Source organism: Gymnogyps californianus, chromosome 3 (assembly GCF_018139145.2).
Source record: "Gymnogyps californianus isolate 813 chromosome 3, ASM1813914v2, whole genome shotgun sequence".
Lineage (NCBI taxonomy): Eukaryota > Metazoa > Chordata > Aves > Accipitriformes > Cathartidae > Gymnogyps > Gymnogyps californianus.
The window spans coordinates 35,861,921-35,882,793 of NC_059473.1; the positions used below are offsets into that span (position 1 = coordinate 35,861,921).

The 20,873-nt window shown below is 40.2% G+C and overlaps 1 protein-coding gene across 1 annotated transcript in view; it reads right to left on the reverse strand.

Moving 5' to 3' along the window:
* Positions 1-1,113, reverse strand: part of RASGRP3 (RAS guanyl releasing protein 3) — a 63,975-nt gene extending 62,862 nt beyond the window's left edge. The window contains exon 1 of the mRNA XM_050893918.1: positions 1,070-1,113. The gene's annotated coding sequence lies outside the window, so the exon portion shown is untranslated. The remainder of the gene's footprint in view (positions 1-1,069) is intronic.
* Between the last annotated feature and the right edge of the window lie 19,760 nt (positions 1,114-20,873).

The following is a 20,873-nucleotide window of genomic DNA, read 5'->3' on the forward strand; positions in this document are numbered from 1 at the left end:
GGTTATTCTCATAGATTGTTCAAAGAAGATGAAAATCGCATGATGAAATCCTGAATCTAGTATTCTACAGCTTCTATCCTCCTGCCTTCAAATAACAACAGCATTTCCTTTGTTAGAAGAGCAAAGGACATGTTGGAAATCGAAGAAATCAAGTACAATCTTAAAATAACTTCTCATTTTTCCCTCTTAAAAGTCTGTCTTGTTGATGCTAATTCAATGAATTAATATGGTCTGTACACTGGTATGTCTTAAAATGGAGCTTTTTACACATGCAGTCATGATAGTATAACTCTGTGTATAGTATCTGAAAATAAGCAGATTAAAAATTTCCACTCACATTCTACTGTCAGTTTAAATTAGACCTCAGAATGGCAACTACGTGGTATTGCAATGCAAACCACAATGAATAATATATATCAATATCTATACATAGTATATTTTTATGTATGCACATGTGTGCGCGTGCGCGCACACACACGCGCGCACACACACACACACATTACCTGCCATAATAAATCTAAAACTATAGAAACTTTCAGGTGCTTTAATTCTGGCTAAGTTCCTACCTTCATATGTACCTCATGAGTATAAGACTAAATTCTCACAAAACTTCAGTTATAAATTATATACATTTTGATACGTTTATGTATTCTAAATTAACACATCTTGTATAAATATATATTACATATACTTCTCCCTCCCTCCCTCTGTCTCTAAATCTGTATGTTTAACCTAATGCAGAGTTGACTTCATTATTTTTATTTGGGGCATCAAATTTCTCTAGTACTTAATCGCAGATTATAAGATGAACATGACACAGGTGAGGAAAACAGCTAAGTTATCTTATGGACATATGGCAAAGGCTTCTTTTGCTTAAGGAAAGTTCTGAAGAATCCGTAACTGAATTCACATTTCTTTATCTAAAAATCAGACATCCTGCCAAGCCTTTATCTAAAAATCAGATACAGTTCCGTCTCCAAAGCTCATTCTGTTTTCATTTACCAGTCTGGCCACATCTGAAGAGACATGGAGAATGCAGCAAGCAGAAATGCCAGAAGGAGACACTTACCTTAATTTGATAGGTATCTAACTTTCAGCACACTCCTGTTTTTAAAGGGTTCTCATGGTGTTGAGATTCTGAGATTATATGCTGCCCAGCAGTGTCCTGTACATGAGACTCACGCTCAGCAGCCCTGGCAGGGCCCTAGAGAGAGAAGCAGGATTGTGCTCTGTTCACTCCCAGCAGCTTCAATGAGGCTGGGACTCTTTTGAGCTCAATTAGTTCTAGATTGTTTGGCTAAATGGCAGCCACACTTCCTTCTATTCTTTCCCAACTTAGTTTTCCTGCCTCCAGTGGTGCTTTTTCCTTTCTTTGGACTATAAATAGGCCTGCCACAACACAGTCTATAGCAGTAAGGAAGGCAGGAAATGCATTTAAACAAAGGAAAGATCTTAAGTTTTTTTGCCCTCCCCTGCCAATATAAGTAAAAGAATTTGATAAAGATTGCTCTGCAGACACGGTTCTCTTGCATGAGGAAAACACTTGTTCAAAAACATGCTAGGATGTCATCTTTTGTACTCTACAAAAAATGAGGAGACACAGTAGCGCTAGGCCTTTTGACCTTAGTCTCTTGAGTAATTATCACTTCCCTTAACTACTTAATTTTGATTAAATCTTTGAAATTGTTTGAGTCTGGAGAGTTGGAACAAAGATTTTCTTTGGCTTAGAAAAGAGGACAAAGATGGTTAACGTGTTTTAGGATGGCAAAATATGTGTTATAGGAGGTGCAGATCTTGCATGCTTAAGAATGATGTTTAAAGTCTGTGAGTCATCATTTCATCTGAGTGCTTTCTTCCTCAGTGAAACTTACCCTGCAGCCTCAAGCCAGAGACTAAGAGGTTGGAAGCGTTTAAGCAAACTAAGTGCACAGGGAAACAGAATTGTTGTGTGTGTATTCAATGAGGACGGCTGTGCAGCTATAGCTCTTGAATAGCAACTATGTTAAAATCCTCAAATATGTTTTATGAATTAATTTGAGATAGAGAATTATTTTGACGGGGCTTGGGTCAGTTTTTTTGATCAGATGCTTTCCAATTTTAATTATTTTCAGCTTAGTGGTTTTAAAAATACATACCAAGCTTCCAAGGCCCTGTCAAGCTTAAAAAAAAAAATTAACCGTTTTCACATTGTAGTCAATTAAGATGATAATATAGTACTGTACATACCTGGCTCTTTATCTCTTCTCCCTATTTCCACTTTTTCTGCTGTCTGAGGTACATGCCTTTCCTTCAATTTATGCATATTAGGTAAATTGCTGTAAAAAAGCTTTCCACTTGTCTTTACAGTGGTAGTTTCATGTTAGAATAGCAGCGTGCTTGTTGAAGATAGTTAAGACTGTAATGCATGGTTTGGGATTGGTGATTATTTGAGTGGGAAGGTAGAGACTTAAAACATAGATGTTGCTATGTGAACAAGTAATTTTTCTTCTGTTTAAGATTTGTATGTGAAATATACACATTCAAGTCCTGGTGAAAGTGGCAAGAGTTAAGGACTTCTGGCATTTGAGGAATTTGGAAAACGTTAAACCTTTTGTTTCAGTCATATTAGGTAGGCAATGGTCATGACTGTTAGCTAGTATAGTGTTTTATGTATGAATTTGCAAATCTGTGTTAGCTTTAGGTAGACTACATGATGCCAGAGCAGTTTATATAAAAATCAAGAGCATCTTCAGGAAAGTGCCTGCCTTGTTGAGAACTTTGCAAAGATCTTGTTTCTCATGACAAGAATGTGATTATTTATGAAAAAAGAAGAGACATAGAAGAGGTGGGTGAATAAACATTTTTGTTGACTTCTTGAAAATTAATAACTCAAGACCAAGATTTTCCTTGAAAGTACTTTTTTATAAAGTTAAACCAAAATGGAATGCTTCAAGTGAAACTCCTCTCAAAATCAATAATTTAATTTATAGAAGGAAATTATATTTGTGATATTTTTTCTTGTGTTAATATTGGTAATTAGCAGACAGGTTTAAAGTCTTAGGAAGACGTTGATCTTTGCAGATCACGTACTACAAATCTGACGAAGAGGAATATAATTCTTTGTTGTGAACAGTGGATCAAATAGTGACTTCAGCTGAAGCACGGAACCAGTTTTAGCTGAGAAGATTCTGTCATGCAGATGACTGAAGGCAAGCTGCAGTCTTTGTGGCTCTTTCAGACCTTAGACCAAGGCTGAAGGACTGGCAATGTGTAAAAGTTGATTGAATTCATTATTATGAAACAGCTGTGGAACAGGCCTAACTAACCCTGTTTCTGCAAAGTTGATCACAATATAACAGCACTGAAATGCAAAGCTGCTTAGCAGTATTTCACTTGTGCATACTTTATTCAAATGTAGTTTAGTTTAAATCTTAAATCTGCTCAATGAGTTGCTAGTGATTACAGACTTGGATTTGCATCACACATTCTCTGTGTGCTGTGGTGCAGTTAGCACCAAGCACTGCCAGAGCCCTGGAGAGGCTTAGTCTTGAATAGCTGCTTGCCTTGTGTCAGCACGGTGCCAGTAGAGCCCAATTGTCAGAGCCTGCTTGCACTGATTTTGCTGGTAGCCTTTCTTTCAAACACACACATCTTTTCTCAATGTCATTCAAAACATCTCCAAACATTAAAAATAGAATGCAAGGTTAAAGCAGGATTTCTCTCCTCTGTCATTCCAACGTTGCACACTGGAAGAAATTCTTACCCAGTGTGCAAACTTTTTCACTCCCACTTCTCAGTTGCAGTCTTGAGGAGAGTCTGTCTTGAGAGAGGTCTTCAGAGTTTCCACTTCAGAGTTTCCTTTGGGGGTCGATCAGGTAGCTGGTGGAGCCACAAGAGAGCTAGGAGCAGGGTGAGAAAGAGTTGCTGAGGGCAGATGCTTGTAAGGTGCAGTTAAATTTTTCTGTGTCAAAGCCCCACTTTTACTCATCTGTGTTACGCATTAGCCTCTAGGACAAACAATGGCTGCATGAGCAGATGCAGAGTAACACTGTGGTGCCCAGAACTCATGGGGATGTTTTTGGTCCCCTGGAATTCAAAGCATCTCGTCGTCACAGTTCATTTACACTCTGTGCCCTGAAAATACATGCATGTGTGCATGTGTTAAGGGTGTAAGCAAACTCTTTCTTTCCAGTGAGTTCCTGTGTGCAGAGTCAGCTTGTTCATGTAAAGAGAATTGTGAATTCTTCACCACAGAAAACTTAGACTGAGCTATCCCATGGCAGCATGACAAAGACACTGCTTTTTGCTGGACACCTCAAGGGGGCTTTGCACAAATAATTTTGATTTCTACCGATGAGCCACAAAACATGAATCTAGATGCTTTGATATGGTTTCTCCCCTAGTGCTGATTACTGAGTTAGTTCTAGCTCTGCATCTGGCTTTTCACAATTAGAATGGTAAAAATGGTATCCTAATTCCCATGAAATTTGAATATGGAGGCTTTTTATAACAGCTTCCAAAATACAAAGCTGAACTACCTGAACCTTCTCCTCTGCTTTTATGCTGCCCCTCCCTTGTGCTGCTGAGCAGCATTGTGTTACGCCACTCTTTCCACTGCCATCAGTGGGAATGGGTTTAACAAAAAGTCAGCATGAGCAGGGCAGCACACTCTAGTTTGTCATGCCTATAATGCATTAAATACCTTGAATTCTTTATAGTGTTATTCCTGTCCCTCTTCTCTCCTCAGTTGTCTCCTTCTTGCCTTCACATTTCATTGCCTCATGGAGTATGTTGCAAGAAATTACATAACTTTCCCTGGTAAAGCTATACTGAGGAAGAAACAATAAATGGGTTTTTATCTCCTATTGCTCTTGTTTAGTCTACCTGACTTAACACCATGGAAATCACTTGTCTCAGTAGTACTGAGTAAATTATAAGGACACAGACTTTCCTTTTGGTTTCGAGTCCTGTTAAGACAGATGGTCTTTCTGGACTGCAGTGCAGGCTATGGGCCAGATCCCTAGCTTCTACTAATTGGTGTTGCTTCATCAGCTTCAGTGGAGTGACACTGATTTGAGCTGTCTGGGGAATCTGGCCAATTGGTTTTAATGGATCTGTGCCAGTTTATAGCAGCTGAGGAGCTGTGAGTTTAAGGGCCTTTCTAATTGTAGCTTATGTTCACTGCATAGAAAATGTATTGTTTTCCTCCTCTCCACCACTGAAGAAAATTATCAAAACATAGAAATATCCCAACAGATCTGCTGCTTACAGCTATGGGGCAAGCTGAAGAACAGTTCATTGTGATCTTAAAAAAAGAAGTCAGGGAAAACCGCAGGTCAGGCTCAAGCTGTGAGTCAACATACATGTGGAAGATAATGTGCTGGTTGTCTGCCCTGTGTGTTTGTGGCCTCATGAGGTTAGCACAGTTGTGGTCTGTAACCCCTCATGCCATAAACTATCTCTGTGTGTTTTAGATCGGTTGTGTGGTAATGAAGGGAGAACATGAATAGAAGTCTAATTTGTTTTTCACCTTCTTGCTTACCAAAACACAATGTGTATTTTTTTTCTCTGTACCTTAAACAAAGAACATGCATTAACCCTGATGGCAACATAATAGTGAAGATTAAAGCTTCATTTACAAAATGTTAACAGTTCTTAAGGCCCAAACCTTCTGTACATCCCTGTCTCTTCCCTGTGATTGATTTCTGTACAGACAACCAGGAGTTTAAAGCTTTTAGGGAGGTGGTGACAGCAGGAAACTTTATCTCCATGGTATTGATGAGGAAGTAGAGTAACTTGCCAAAGGTCTCACAGGAAGTAATACTTATCTGGAAAGCTCATTTCTGGTCGTTTCTGCTTTTCATCTTTCCCCCCCCCCTTGTATTTTACTTGTCTCCTATTCCTTTTTCTTACATCTTTGTATTCAAGGTTCTTTGCATTCTATTTCTGTCCTGCTTAGTGTGTGCGTAATTTAGTCTAGCAGAGTTGATCTTTGCTTCCAGCCAGCTCACGAATTCACCTTATGTTCCCACTTGTAAAATTTTCATGCAATCACCCTTGTGTTTTCTCCCCCACTTGTGAGAAGCTGCTATAAACAACTGCAACATTACTTCACTGTTCTTCTGCAAAACTCTCCTTTGTCCCACGTCCTCCAAAAATGTCAACACTGTTGCTGCAGGGCGGCAGGTGGTGGTTTGTTCCAGGAAGGTAAAAGGGTCTACTTAAAATTTCAACAGGTTCTTGAACTGTCAGAAATTATCTCCAACAAGTTCTTCTTCTGGTGCTGCCCATCTTTGTGGGTGGCTTCCCTGCTCTCCTGGCTGCTCAGGATGCCATGTCAGAAGTCCCCATTCCTGACTGCATGCCTTGTTCGTACAGGGTGGGCAGCTGCTCTTGCTATTACTAGCATTGTCTCATTATTTCCTTGTATACTTTTTCCACCTGTATCCATCTTATTTTGTCATCTTCTACCTCTGTTGAGAGGAAGCCTTTTTTACAGCACTTGGCACAACAAGATGTCCATTTTTGACTCCCATGCACTGACTCAAATGTATTGTAATGGATAGAAGACCTCAGGCATTATAGTCCTGCACTTCAGCCTTCAGATGTTTGATCTCAAAAGCCCACTTTTCTACTCTTGTATTTATTTTAATGTGTGTCTTTTAGAATTGAAGTTTCCAAGAAAAAAAGTGAGAAAACATCTAGCAGTGACAAATTGTTTCCTCCTTTGTGTATAATGTACTAATAAAAGAAGAGCAATAATGTGTTTTACAGGTAATGCATCTCTAGCAAAAAGATTTCCCTACAGGAGTCTGTTAACTTTTTCATGGTTGCTAGAAGGTGGGTGCACACCATTTTACTTATCCCTCATAGCCAGGTGTAGATTAGGAAAGAAAATATTTAAAAATGGTTAAGATCCATCTGCTTTTTGTTAGGCTGATGGGGTTAGGTTCTGATTTACACTAGTTTCCCCTTGCTGTAATTCACTGACCAAGATGAGTTACTTTCCCCATATGTCAGTGAGAATTTATTCTCCTGTAGTTTCCTTTGCCACTATTCCAAGGGGCTTCCATTTGCTGACCAAACATTTCTGGATTTCAGGGTGTTGCTTTCCTGTATCTGCCAAAACAGGGGAGGCAGGTTAAGTTGTGCTAAACGCTGTTGTGTCTGCTTATGGAAGACACTAGTCCAAGCCCCTTTGCTGCAATTTGAGGTAGGGCAGTCTGTACTACATGGCTTTTTGGGGTATAGCTACACAGGTCTCTGTTGGAGTCTGGGTCATACTGACAAACGTGCTCTTCTGCTGGAGCGGTGAATTGAACACCATAAATCATACCAGAACACAGACCTTTTTTCTGGCACATGCGCTGGGAGGGGAGGTGACTGATTTGCCCTGCCGCAAGGTGACATCTCTTCAGTGCCAAATCTCTGTTGCCTGCACCTGTCTTGAGAGCAGCTGACTGCCGCAATCTCCTCTTTTAAAAGGAAGAGGAAGAGTTGCTCCTTCACAGTTCCTGTCAGGTGCTGTGATAGCATGTCACCTCCTGGCTGACAGTAATCGGGCTTTTGAGAGGCCCCAGGGGACAGGAATAGCAACGTGCACAGTGAGACTCCCTAACCATGAGGTTTCTCCAGTGACTTCAAAGGGACAAGGATCACGCAGTGGCTATCTGTTTTGTTGTGTTGGGAAGATGAGTGTCTGTCTGTGGTTTTTTTTCCCTGCATTCCTAGGAATTGTTCCAGTGCAGTTAATGCTTTCCCTATCTCCTTGACCTGCATGTATGAGCTAGCTTTACATAAGCTAGACCAGCTGCTCACAGCCTGGGGTAGGAATTTTGTTGTGCCGAGAGATTAAATAGTTTATTTCTCATGCATCAGGAAGAGTCCTCAGAGTGTTAGTCAGCTGGGCTTTTTAGGTGACAGCTTTTACCTTAGGCTAATGGGTGTTTTAAAAATAGCCATTGTTAGGCTCTAATTGCTCTGCAGGAACCTTTAAACTTCTAGCATGCTTTTACTCTGATTTTGGGTCCAGGCTTTTCGGTTGCTGCTGTGTTCTTCTTTTTCTGAGGCTTTACATTTCACATTTCTCCCACTGCAGAAACACAGACTCTGTCTTGGAGCTGTTTCTTAAGACCGCTGTTTGCCTCTTAAGAGTTGTGGATTTTCTTATCGTTCCTTAAACGAGAACAATGTGGCACTTCAGATGCTGTGCTGACCTCTAGTGACAAAGGCAGGAGAAAAAGTTATCTTTGCTGTTAAAACCCGAGAACGGCAGGCTTCCCCGGAGCTCTCCTCTTTTCTGCAGTTTTCAGCCCAAATTCTTAGGGCTTAATCTCTCCTAGTGTATCTCCAGGTCTTTATGATATTTGCTTATATTTCTGTCCAGTTGTTGAGCAGCTGGTGCTGGATTCAGATCTTCTGCTGGTTGTGCAATGGGAAAATTATATTAACTTTTATTAATATTTATTAATGATAAAATTAATAAATTTTGCAAGCTGCTGATACTTCATCCCATTTATGATCCTATAATAAAATGCTTTATATAGATAACTTAAACCCCAAACCCCAGAGTTTAAAAAGTTTGGTTTGACTCTTACTATTTGCCCTTTAATTACAAGTACATTTTATGTTGTTTCATGTTTCATGTTGCCAACAGGGGAGTTGGAAGGGTTCAGTGAGATACTACTTGTTTTAAAACATAGAAAAAAATTTATAATTAGCAAATTTCTCCAGCATTGCTAAATCTCTTTCAAAAGGTTTTAAACACTTCATTCCTCACAGTTTTGAATTGTTTTATTTTTTGAAATTTTGAAGTGTTAGAAAATTGCTGTGGTTCTTTATATATTGGGAGCACAGTTAGTCCCTGGTGTGAGTCACTGAAGTCAGTGGAGTTGCACCAAAATTAGGTGGGAAAATGTTAATATAGTGATATTAACAGATACTGTCAATTGCACTTGTACAGAAGAATGAAGAGATGACAGTGGAAATCACAGAGAACTAAAACCAGAGACATTAGAAGTATAAGGGAATCACAGTGAGAGAGCACTGCTGCAGGGACCTTTTGTTTGGTCTGCCCTGGAGGCTGGTAGACCATGTACAAGGAGCTCTTGCTCAAGGTCCTTGCCCTTGAGCCCTGTATGCTGCTGAGTCTCTTGGAGCTGTTTGAGTTAAGTGTTTAGACAAGGAAAATACCTATAGTGCTAGATTTTCCTAGACTATCATCTTCCTTGTGGTACACATTTGCAAGTGTTTTGTTAGGTCTAGTATGTGGTAGATGTAATGTTTTTAGCAAACACTCAAACATAAACCAAGTTTTACTGGATGAAGTAAGGGCCGGCTTGGCTAAAAATAGTTATTGCTGCCTTCTGGTGGAATAACCCAATACCAGAACTATTACCAGATGTGAAATTAATATATATGTCTGGATGCACTATGTATTGTTTCATTCAATAGTGAAACCCTCAAAAGCTCCCTATCATCTGCTTTGTTTTATATTCAATGTACTGAAATGAACTAACATTGCAATGAGTAATATAGTTAATGTAGTTCCTTTTTTTTTCTTTTCAGCTTAAGGGAATTTTAAAATAATAATTCTCTATTTTTCTTTAGTTTTTGGAAAAAATCACATCTAAGCATGAGCAAATGTGACTGAAAATTCCGTGTTCATTGAGCTCGCTGTTGTGCAAATCAAAGGATTTCCCTTTCCTGTTTTATTTTTGAAACTTCCTTATTCCATGTTTGCTATTCATCTCAGTTTGGTGATGCTGCAGGCCAAAGAAGAATAGATTCATTGCTAAAAGCATACTTGAAATTTCTTGCCTATGGTAAAAGAAGGAAAATGAACACGCCACATTTCTGTGGGTAGTTTTGGGAAGAATACAAAGTTGCCTTGGTGGTGGTGCCTTCTATTTTTGTGAGGAGAGAGATCGCTGTGACGGATGTGATCGGTTTACCTTGGCTGAAGATTTTTCTAAGTACCGGATAGTAGCTATCAGTTTCACTACATGCCAAATCTGTATTTAGAGACTGAAAACTACTTTGTGGAGTCCAGTGCCAATGAGCAGGAAGGAATGGGTGCATGGGATGCTGAGGCTTTGGGTCATGAGCAAATGACAGGATGTGCTGGAGGTGAAAAGCAGAAGCAGGACTGCAGTGAGGACTGGCCCTGGAAAGGGGTATCGAATGGGACAAAAAGTGGGGAATGCCCTTGTGGCCAGAGGTGAGCTGGATGGCTCCCTGCAGCAGGAAGGGGAGGTGTGGATCCTGAGAATGGTGCCCACTCACAAAGTGACAGGGACCATTTAGATGACAGGAAAGTTTAATTTAGTTGTAGGTGGAAACAGACGATATCCTGCTGGGGATTTTGGAACAGGTCCTACCCACCCTTCTGGGCAGTTACCTCCTGGATGAGAAGTGGCAGAAATTAAACTTTTAATGTGAAAGAAATAAAAAATCTGCTTAGCTGTACTCAAAACTTTTCTGCCAGAGACATTCCTCATTAAACACACATGGTGGGATTTTTCAAAAGAGCTTGGCACAGCCTTTGCTTTGCTCCCACTGGAATCCATGGAGGTGCCACAGGTTTTGGTGGGAGGAGAGCTAAATCAATAGGGAGTGCTTTGGAAAAATCCAGCCCAGAATGGATCCTGGCAGCGTAAGTAGATAGGGATTGGAGGTGATGCTGAAATTGTCACGTAGAAATTTTCCATGCTGGCTAGCAGTATCCTCTCCATCCCCCTTGGTTCAGAGCTAATGGAAAGCAGTGTGTGGCAAAGCATGACTTGAGGGGAAGGGAAAGTCAGTGTAGGAAGAAATAAGACTATCCTAATTTCCTCCCTCCTCTGTGTCTTTTGTCGGGACAAAAACTTTACTGCAGAACTTCCCTTCTACCTGAGGTTGCCACTTAACTCTTCAAGAACACATTGGTCGATAGCAAGCAACAGTGCACATTGTGCATAATGCTCCTTCTGGATGGGATTCTCCTGAGATAAGCTGAGCAGATTGGTGTTCTGTTTTCTCCAAAGTGAAAGGCATGCTCCTGGCACATGCTCAGGTGTGGGAGAAGAAGGGGAAGGGGTCACGCCCCCTCTGTCAGGTTCCCTGTCTCACATAAGGATAGGGAGCAGAGGCTGTGTCAGGTCACAGCCTTCTCTCGTGGAAAAATGTAGCTTGGAAGAGACCTCTGGAGGTCCCTAGTGCAATCTCCTGCTTTGGGCAGGGCAAACTTCAAAGTTCAGTGAGGTTGCTCAGCTGCTGAGGCACAGAGGTATCTTCCCAGCCCTACAGCTTGAGAGGGAGATGAACAGAGCAGTCACAGGCCCCAGACACAGCTGGGACAGAACATGCAGCCTGAAGACTTCCATTAGGAGTCTGAGTCAAAATATGTATCTGGTGATTCAGTGGTCTTGAAGGAAATCTGACATGGCTGACATCCTGCATTTCTTTGGTTTATGTCATTCTTTTCCCACCAGATAGTAGAATCACTTATTAATGCAGGTCGTCACAGGATAATCCTGTTTCAACACATGTTCTCTTTTTGGTACATGAGCACTCAAATGGTAAAGGTTGGTGGGGGTGTGGTGGGGTTGGGGTTCAAGCTCTTTCACAGCTTGGTGTGCAAACACAGCCTGTGCCAGCTGTAGCGGTGGTGCCCCAGGAGGGTCCAAATTTTCTACTTCTCCTGCTGCGTGAGATTATTCCTGCAGGTGAATGCAGTGACTGTAGCCCAGTCCTTGGCATTCTCCCAAAGAATGCTGTTACTCTCTCACAAGCTGACATTGTCAGTCATTGGGAAGCCTTCAGCAAATGGCTGATTTTCCTCCTTCACTCACTCTTAGTTATTCTGCTTCTCTTTTGGACACATCGCTTAGCTTCCTTAGGTAAATTTCAGATCTTCTGATAGAAAAAGCTATATAAATACCAAATAATGATCTCAGAAGTGAGCAGTAGCCTCTGTGACACACAGCAATTCACCTCTTCTTTGCTTGAATGGCTCCTTAATAGCTCCCTTGGCCTGCTTGGTGTTAGCAGAGTCCCCAGCAAGTACAAACTACTCTTCAAAGTGGGTGGCATTATTAAAAGAACAATACAGCAGTTTCTTCTAGAGGCAGCAGTGGGGTTTTTAAGTTTGCTGTGCACTTTGAAGGAATGCACTGTGGTTTAATTGCTGGCCAGATCAGGCCTGTGACATGCTCTAATGGGGTCTGTCACCTTTCCTTTTGAGAAGTTAGGAAAAAGTGCCAAAGCCAGGAGCCCCTCTGCTGCCAAACTCAGATTCAAACCCCCATGAGGGTAAGGATCACTGTGAGCTAATAGGTCATGACAACCACTTTGGTGCCTTTAGCATTTTAGGACTTCTCTTAGTTGGGAATTTATTTGAGTGTGTCAGTTGCCACTGACTAGCTGAATATTTGTCATGACTGCCAGTTTTGTCTCTTGGATTGAAATGATCTATCCAGCTGTGACTGTTTTTTCCCAAGGACTGTTAGTGCTTACTTTGAATAGTTTTAACATTGGCTAATTTTTCACTGAACAGCATCCCAACATGAAAGTATCTATTCATATCAAATGTCTTTCTAGCTGAAATGTGTGTACCTCTAGTTCTGTAGTGACTTCATTCTCATTAACACAGCAGCATTATAAGGGAACTAGCAGAATTCAGTTCTACCATGTCAGCAATTTTATTTTTTGTAGCAAGGAAATGGCTGGCTGAAAAAGGACTAATTTTTTTTTTAAAGGGTCCATATGGTTGTAAAAAGTATTGGTGCCGTTTGGTATAAATTGTAATCAGTTCCAGACTCTGCTGCACTCAGAAACTTGAATCATGGAATTGTACGTGGTGGTTTCTGTATTTTCAGGGCTCTCACCTAAACCGCAGCTCTTGTAACAAGTAAATGGCTACATCCACGGTGTCCAATCCCTTGTCTTAATGATGTTAAGAAAATGTTTGTTTAACTATGAATCAAAACTGTATTCCTAGGCCCTGCAGCTTTTCAGGTGAAATGACAGAACCAGCCTTACTACACTGGGGCAAAGTAGGTGGGCTCCAGAGGCTGAGGTTAGATGGGCTGAATTTCCCTTAATTCCTTCAATTGTGGTTCCTTTGTTAAAGCATTTCTGAAGGCCTGGAGCCAGGCAACGTGGAATACTAAGCACTGGGACGTAAGTGGAGTTTAGGCTGTTTGGTCTGCTTTTGGCTCCCTGTGTGTGTTTTAAGGCATATTAGAGGTAAGAAGAGGCAAAAGGGAGAGGCAGAAGCATGCACAAAGTATGTTGTTTGCTTATATAGCATCTGTAATAGCAGAGTGCGGCCATGATGAGGACAAGGCTATTGAACCAGAAGAATGTTTTCAAGCTTCATTCAGGGCTTGGGTCAACTGCTGCCCCCTTGAATCAGGCAGGCGAGATGGAAGGTGGCTAGACACACCAAAACCTCTTTTGTGAATTGCTGGTAACAGAAATTGATAGGGCAAGGGGCCACTTAGGCTTAGATTTGCTGGTTGGTTTGTTTTCTGTGGAACCAGAGCCAGTGTATGCTGTCTCTCTGAACCTACTGGTAGCTTTTAACCCTGTGACCAATTTCAACCATGTGTGTAAGGCAAATGAGATGAAGAGGCCAGTACAATCTGAGCTCTGAAGTTTGATGAACAGCTAGAGACAAGTGACCCAACTAACCCTCCCTGCTGAGAGCATGGACAACATTTGGTTTCGCAGCAGTTGTGTCAATGCATCTGCATCCGTCACCCTGTCCTGGCACCCACAGCTGCAGATGGGTGCTGCCTGTGCTTGTTGAGAGTGGCAAACATGCAGGAAGCTGGAGTTAGTCTGCTGAGGAGAGTTACAAGGAAAGGTTACAGGAATTCAGGCTTCATTTTAGTTTTGTTGCTCATGGAACAGCTTGGGTTTGGGTTGGTTTTTTTGTCTGAAATAACACAAAGTAAGGGGGTCAGAGTGTATATTGTCTGAGAATGGCAAAGTCCCAGGCTATTCTAAACTTGTTGTTTTAAAAAGATGTAATAAATCAGCAAGGAGCCAATCTTGTGGCTCAGAATTACATGTTCAGTACAGTGTTTGTCCCCAAGCAAAGACTTCTAAGGGTACTGAAGTTTTGAGTGTTATTTCCTCAGCTGTCATACTGGTGTACTCCCAGGAAAAGCAGAGACTCATACTGCCATTTTAACTCCCTAGCTGGGGAAGGATTGAAGGAGTACTGGGATGTCGAAAATCTGAGGCTGTGGTGCTGATTGCAATGGCAGCTTTGGGGCCTAGTATGTATTTCAGAGGTGAACACAGCCAGTTTCTGAAGCAGGAGGAGGCCGTCTGGAGGTGGGAGTCGGGGGAGCACTGTCTTGTCTATGAATTTTCATGACAGCTGAAAGCAGACCAGAGCTCATCTTCACTCCAGTGAAAGGTTGTAACTGTGACTTTGGTTTTTATTAAGATCGTAGGATTAACCTTAAGCAGGACAACTAAGAGCTCTTTAGTTACGGAATTCCCTAGTAAGACCAGACCTTCCTTCCTTCTTCCTTAACCACAGCAGGTAAGCAAGAACTAATTTTTTTTTTTTGTAATTATAGACCAGCTCTAGTGTTTGTAGTCTGCCTGTTTTGACTGAGAAGAGCGACTGGCCCTCCACCCCTCTCCAGCTTAATTCTAGAAAAGTCAAGGGAGTTGAGCACTTTACAAAGAGTCTCTGCATTAAAGATCCCTCCCCCCACAGTTTTATTCAGACGTTTTTCTTGCATTTTAACATACAATCAGATCTTAAATGTACAATATCTTCACTAGTCCTAGTGTCAAATTCCAGCAGATAGAGAGGAGGGGCCCTGGGAAGGACAGATGCTTCTGCACATTAACAGGCACATGGGCTTTAATGAGATCTACTGAATGCACAGTACTGAAAGGAATACAACTTACGATATTTTTGGTTCAGTGGCTGACCTAAATATTGGAAAAGAAATTTGATTCAGAACCAAAACAAGTATTTCTTTTTTTGGTGAAATGAGAAATAAAAATCTAATTTTTGGACAATTGGACCCAATTTGACTCACTTTTTAAAGTCTCATGTTATCCTTTTCCTTTTAATGCAGGGCCGGTCTAAAAGACACAGCAAAAATGTTTCATTTGGAAAATATCAAAAGGACCTGTTTCGAGATTTCCAAAGCAAACTCTTTCACTCTGGAGAAGGTCAAAGTGAAACATCTGTCAGTCTCCTAATCTCCTTCTCTCCTTCCACTGAAAAACAGAGCTGATGGGAAGGTACAGTTCATCAAGAAAAGGAAATTCTCCCCCTTCTCTTCAGTATTTTCTGAAAACCAGGCCATCATACTGAAGAGCCTTATTTGCAGATTTAGTGGGAAACATGCCTAAACCAGGAAAGAAGAAAAATTCCATGGGAATCACCTTCCAAGTCAAACAGTTTCTGTAGGTCTGTGTTTGAAATCTTCCCTCTGGAAGCCTAACTTCAGGCATTAACTAATTCAGATTCTGGTCTTATTAAAACAGCATGAGAAGGAAAAACCAGCCAGACAACTCCCTATAACTATTGTAATGTAAATTAATTATAGTACTGTAAACACCCGAGGGGTTGATTCTTGTAACGTAAACACCAATAAAAGAACAAAAATGCCTACAATTAGTAAATAGCTTTTTTCTAAAAAAAAGGTGATTTTATTGAGTTTTAATATACAGCTTTAATATGTTAGGGTAATCGTACAAGATCTCTCTTGTGTTCAATTTACACATTACAATACAGACATGAGCTAAAATCTTTTGTTTTAATGTACAAAAGGAATCCAATGTTGTCCACTAGCAGCTTTGAACTTGGCAAGAAAGGTTCTAAAGACTTTAAGTGCAGTAACAACCATACAGAATACAAAATGAATATAAGGACTTTTCGCCAAGGTATATAAACATTTGAAAACAAATGGTGCCTGCTCCACAGGGCAGACAACTAGCGAATTAAAAAAAGTCACTGACCAATGTTCCAGAGAAGGAGGAGCATTACCCTGTGTAACAGTTCTTATAAAATGGCCTAAGAATATCTGTATCATAGAATTTGTACTGATCAGAAAAAAGGTCTGAAAAGAAACAGTAGGCAAGGAACTGAACAATCAAAAAATGACATAGTAATATAAAATATTTCCATCACTATTTAAATGCCAAATTAATCAAGCAATAGTAAAAAAAAACAAACCAAAAAACCAAAGCTCTTCTGTTTAAAATAACAGCACTGTTTTTGCTTATTTTCAAAGATTTTTTTTTTCTTATGAACACACTATATACTTGATTGTTTCTTTCATACAGAGTAATGTGTCCATTTGGTCTGTCACTTCAGTGAAGCTGATATACAATCAGCCCATCATGTCTCACCTTTGACACATTTTAATGCTTTTCTCCCCTTACGTTTGCTACTCCGGTGCCTTCTCTTCTCAAGTTAAATACTTTTCTTCCTTTTCTTTATACAGTGCAGAGTATATGGGCTTAGGATATGGAGATTTTCCTCTACTCCAGTTCACTGTCTAGTTCTGAGTTCAGTGGTGTGCAGTAGTTTGGCTTGTCTGAAGGTACGTACCCTGGGAGACACAAACACTTGTACGAACCTTCCGTGTTAATGCATTTGGCATTCTTGCAGAGAGACATCCTGTTGTTCAGCTCGTTGCACTCATTCACATCTGCAAAAAGGGGACATCAAAAGACATGTACTTAAGTCTGGTGTGTAAGTAAAACATTTATTTCCAGCACTGTCAGGAGTAGAACATGCTGTATGAATATACTGAGAACTTTATTTTCAGTTCAGATCACGTGGAACTAGGCTCGGTCAAAAGCTGTAACAGATGAGTTGGGAAGGGGTGGAAGTTATAGGAAATCAATAGTGTATTAAATGGCCTTAAACTGTTAGATTACCAAGTCCAAATTCAGCCTAAGCTGCAAAACAAAAATTTAATAACCACTCACAGATTTTTATCTGATGACTGAAAAGTGGCTTATAAGAAAGAAGCTCCAAGTTCTTAGTATAATAGCTGTATTTTAAAAAAATCAAATACTTTAGGAGCTGTTGGTCTTGTCAGCTAAATAGTTGTGAACAGCAAACTACCTGCACTCAATATTGTGCAGCATTGGCCTGAAATACACAGGAGCTACATCTTTTCTCACTGAGGCCAGCTTGCCATAAAGTCCTGAAGATTACAAGGCATGCAGGCAGCTTATCATGATACAGCTGGGAGACCTCAGCTGTGGGTGACAAAGCGTAATGCTAAGCAAGGTTAGTATAGACCTTAAACTGAAATACCCACGCATGGTCTCTACTAGGCTTCTACACTGAGGGGTGTTGTTTTGCTTCATCTTCTCACTGACACTTGCCATTCCCATGTTTTATTGGTTTAATTGAAGACATAGTCATCAGGTGTCGTGGTTAGTAGTTGTGCAGATTTACTAGTTTTGAGTGTGAGAGGAATAGTTGAGTCTGTTGACTGTTGAAATCAGTGAGAATCAGGGGCCACACCCCGGCAAGTGGTTATCTGCATATTTAGGTGATTCAACCACTCTAAAAAGCTGCTCCTAAAATCACTCTTCTGCTCTGGATCCAGTTCCATCCTCTTAGCTCACTAAAGCCTTTGAAAAATATTTGTTCTGTATATTAGTGTTAAATTATTGATATAAGTTTAAGCTTCATTACACAAAGGTGTGTCTGCTCATTTCTAGGCTCTTAATTGAACACAGCTGTAATGACCAAGATGAACGGAGGAACACCAACATAGTTATTTCATATTTACTGGCCTTTGCAGTAAATCAAACAAAGTTGGCATCCTTAATACAATTCAGGTGATCATCTCTAACCCCTTTGTTCCAGCCCCTCCTTAGGTGAAGTGACTGAGCAAACTGGCAGACTAACAGAAGATGAAGTAATACGCTGTCCTCACCAACACAAGTCATTTTGGCCATGTCCAGGTGATAACCGTCAAAGCAGTCACAGGTGTAGCCTTCCTGGACTCTTACACATCGGCCATTTTCACATCCATTCAGAATACCACATTCCTCTGCTTGTAACTCCTCAAAGCTGTTCAGAAAACCTGGGTGGAGAAAGAATCGCAAACAAGTAAGTTACAGAGCTGTTGAATCAGTATACCCAAAGGTATAGTGAGAGTCTGAAATTCTCTCTGAAGTTTACTGAAATGTGACTGGACTTTGCAGAAAATAGGTCAGCTTTAGCAGATCTGCACCATCTGGAGTTTTACATGCACTAGAAAAGTGCTGTGATATGTTTCAAGATGAAAACTTAATAACTTTGCAAAGTCTCAAGTTTTTAATTTGTGTTAAAAATCTGTGATTTTTTTTGTAAAGGAAACTGCAAAATTTGACAGTATATTTTTTAAAGGATAAATCAGTGTTTTCTAAATAGCACCTTTTATTTGAATTGTTATGTGTATCAACCTTTATGGAAACAAAGGTAAGAAGTGGTAGTGCAGTTTGGGGTAAAAGTTCCTTAAAACTATTCTAGAAAAATAAGGTGTGTGTAGGGGGAAAGAGATGCATTCTAATTTATCTAGAAGAAAACATATTAAGAAAAAATCCATCTCAACTGCTTTAAAAAAAGTAAGAAGAAATCAGACACTGCTTTCCTGTTGTGGTTTTGGTTAACAACCCTTTGGCTGGTACTTCAGCAACTGGTGCCAGTCCAAATACCTATAATCTACCAATTGCTCCTTGTCATAATTCTGGATGGTGAGTAGTCAGAGCTAAAGAGTTGTCTTTGTATTCAGTGGTTTATACAATGCCTTTTGTGCTCCCTGTCTTAGGGCTTTTTTGACAGTTATGCTTTTATGTATAAGGAAGGATTATACTTAAAAAAAATTATTTGACATTTTTACGTGTTCAGAGATTCTCTCTAGGACTTAATTGCTCCTGTTAGTCCTGCACAAGTTTTTTCACTAGCTTTCTATTTGTGGAGCAGTGATGTAGCAGGACTGCAGATGGCAGCCCATCACATCAAAAAGACTTTTGAGGAAAAAGTTGAGAACATTTGAGAGTCGTAAGTTTACCAGCATAATGAATATATAGCGTAGAAATGGAGGGGAAATTGGAGCTGGAGTGGAATAGAGTAGGATACATCTCCCCATCTGCCCAATGACATATAATTAATATAGTGACTCCACAAACAAACCATTGGTTTATCTAAAACCTGTTTACTGATTTATATTTTTGCAACAGTTGTGATACATAGATTTGCAAAGCTACCCAGGAATACGAATTTCTCCCTTTCCTTGTGCTTGTTCTCCCATCTTTTTATAGTTACTCCATCCTGTCTTGGTTCTTGAGACCCTCTTTTCTCTTATCCTGCTTTGCCTTTCCTACTCTGCCCTTTCTGTATCATCCTCCGTTTAACTTCTGTACTGTCATTGCCACTCCCCCTCTCTTTGACTACATCCATTGTTTCTATCCTGGATTTTCTCTAGCACGGTGGGATTCTTAGTAAGGATCATGCCGGTCAGTCAAACACTGAATAAATTCTGGAGACACTGAACACATAATGTAACATAAGTACTTGCTGACATACGCCACATCTCAAGAACATATATAATACATAGGATGTATACAAGTGTACACTAAGTGGGAAACATTACAATCTTTTCCACGAACCTAGTAAATCACATCTCAGTGCAATAGTACTGAGGATATTGAGCAGACTGTCGTGATGTATGGTAACAATGTAGTAAGAAACTTGACCAAGTTTCATTATGTTCTCAAGTCCTCTAATAGAGCTTGCCAAGGGCTCATGAGGGTCCTTTAAAGTGAAGATCTTTGCTAATTTAGAAAACAAACAGTGCCAAGAAAGGGAAAGGTGCCCCCCCAACACATAGATATTTTTTAAATAAAGAAAAGGCACCATTTATTTGACATATAGTATATATGTACATATATATGCACATACATAGACATATGTACACACATATATACCTATTTTTTTCTCTCCCTCTCTCTTTCATAAATACAGTATGTTGTAATTTTAACTAGCTGAAACCAAAATATTTATCGGTCACAGCAAGTTCTACTTCACAAAATATTCTACTGCAAAACAGCTGGATGGGACCTGGGTTGTAATTCTAATATGTGTATTTGGTTCTGTAGAAGTTGATTGCACACAGGTGACAAATATTACATTGAAGTACATGGCCCTGCCACGGGCTGGGAGGTATTGTCATATTCCTCATACAGAGCGCAGCAGGATTGTGACCTTGAAGTCTTTGATGCCCTAAACATGTGGCAACTGTATTTGTCAGGGAATATGCCTCTGATCAGGACAGAGTCACACAGCTGTGTGTTTTGGGGTTTCGTATGCATTTGCTTGCCACTGTATCTGATTCAATGATAGGATGGCAGCAAGAGACATGAGCTCTTAAGCCCCTCTGTCTCTAAGACAGTGGAGGCAGCTGTGGATTCAAAACTGTCCACAATTTTATCGTATTTATTCACCACTGCTTATAACTTGCAAAGTGCTTCTTTCCCACTCAGTATTTTATCTATCACATTGGTTACCCAATCATCTTTCTGGGCTTTTCATTGTGTTTGGTAGTTATCATCTGTGTGACATTTCAATTAGACATCAACACTCAGTACTGTTAATTAAAGTCATCTGGATATAAAGAAATAAGACATTTTACAATTCTGTGTAGAGCTAGAAGGTCATTTAGATGCTAAATAGAAATGAACTCATTAACCTGATTTGTGTAGTTCTGTATAAATTATAAAGTGCAATGTGCGCAAGAAATGCATATCACCCTTCTAATAGTGTGCTGTAATCCTCCTGCCCTGTTTTGACCTATTACCGTTACTTTAAAAATAACTCCTTGTACAGGAGAAGCACTTTGGGAAAGAGCGTAGTGGCAACTTGTAGG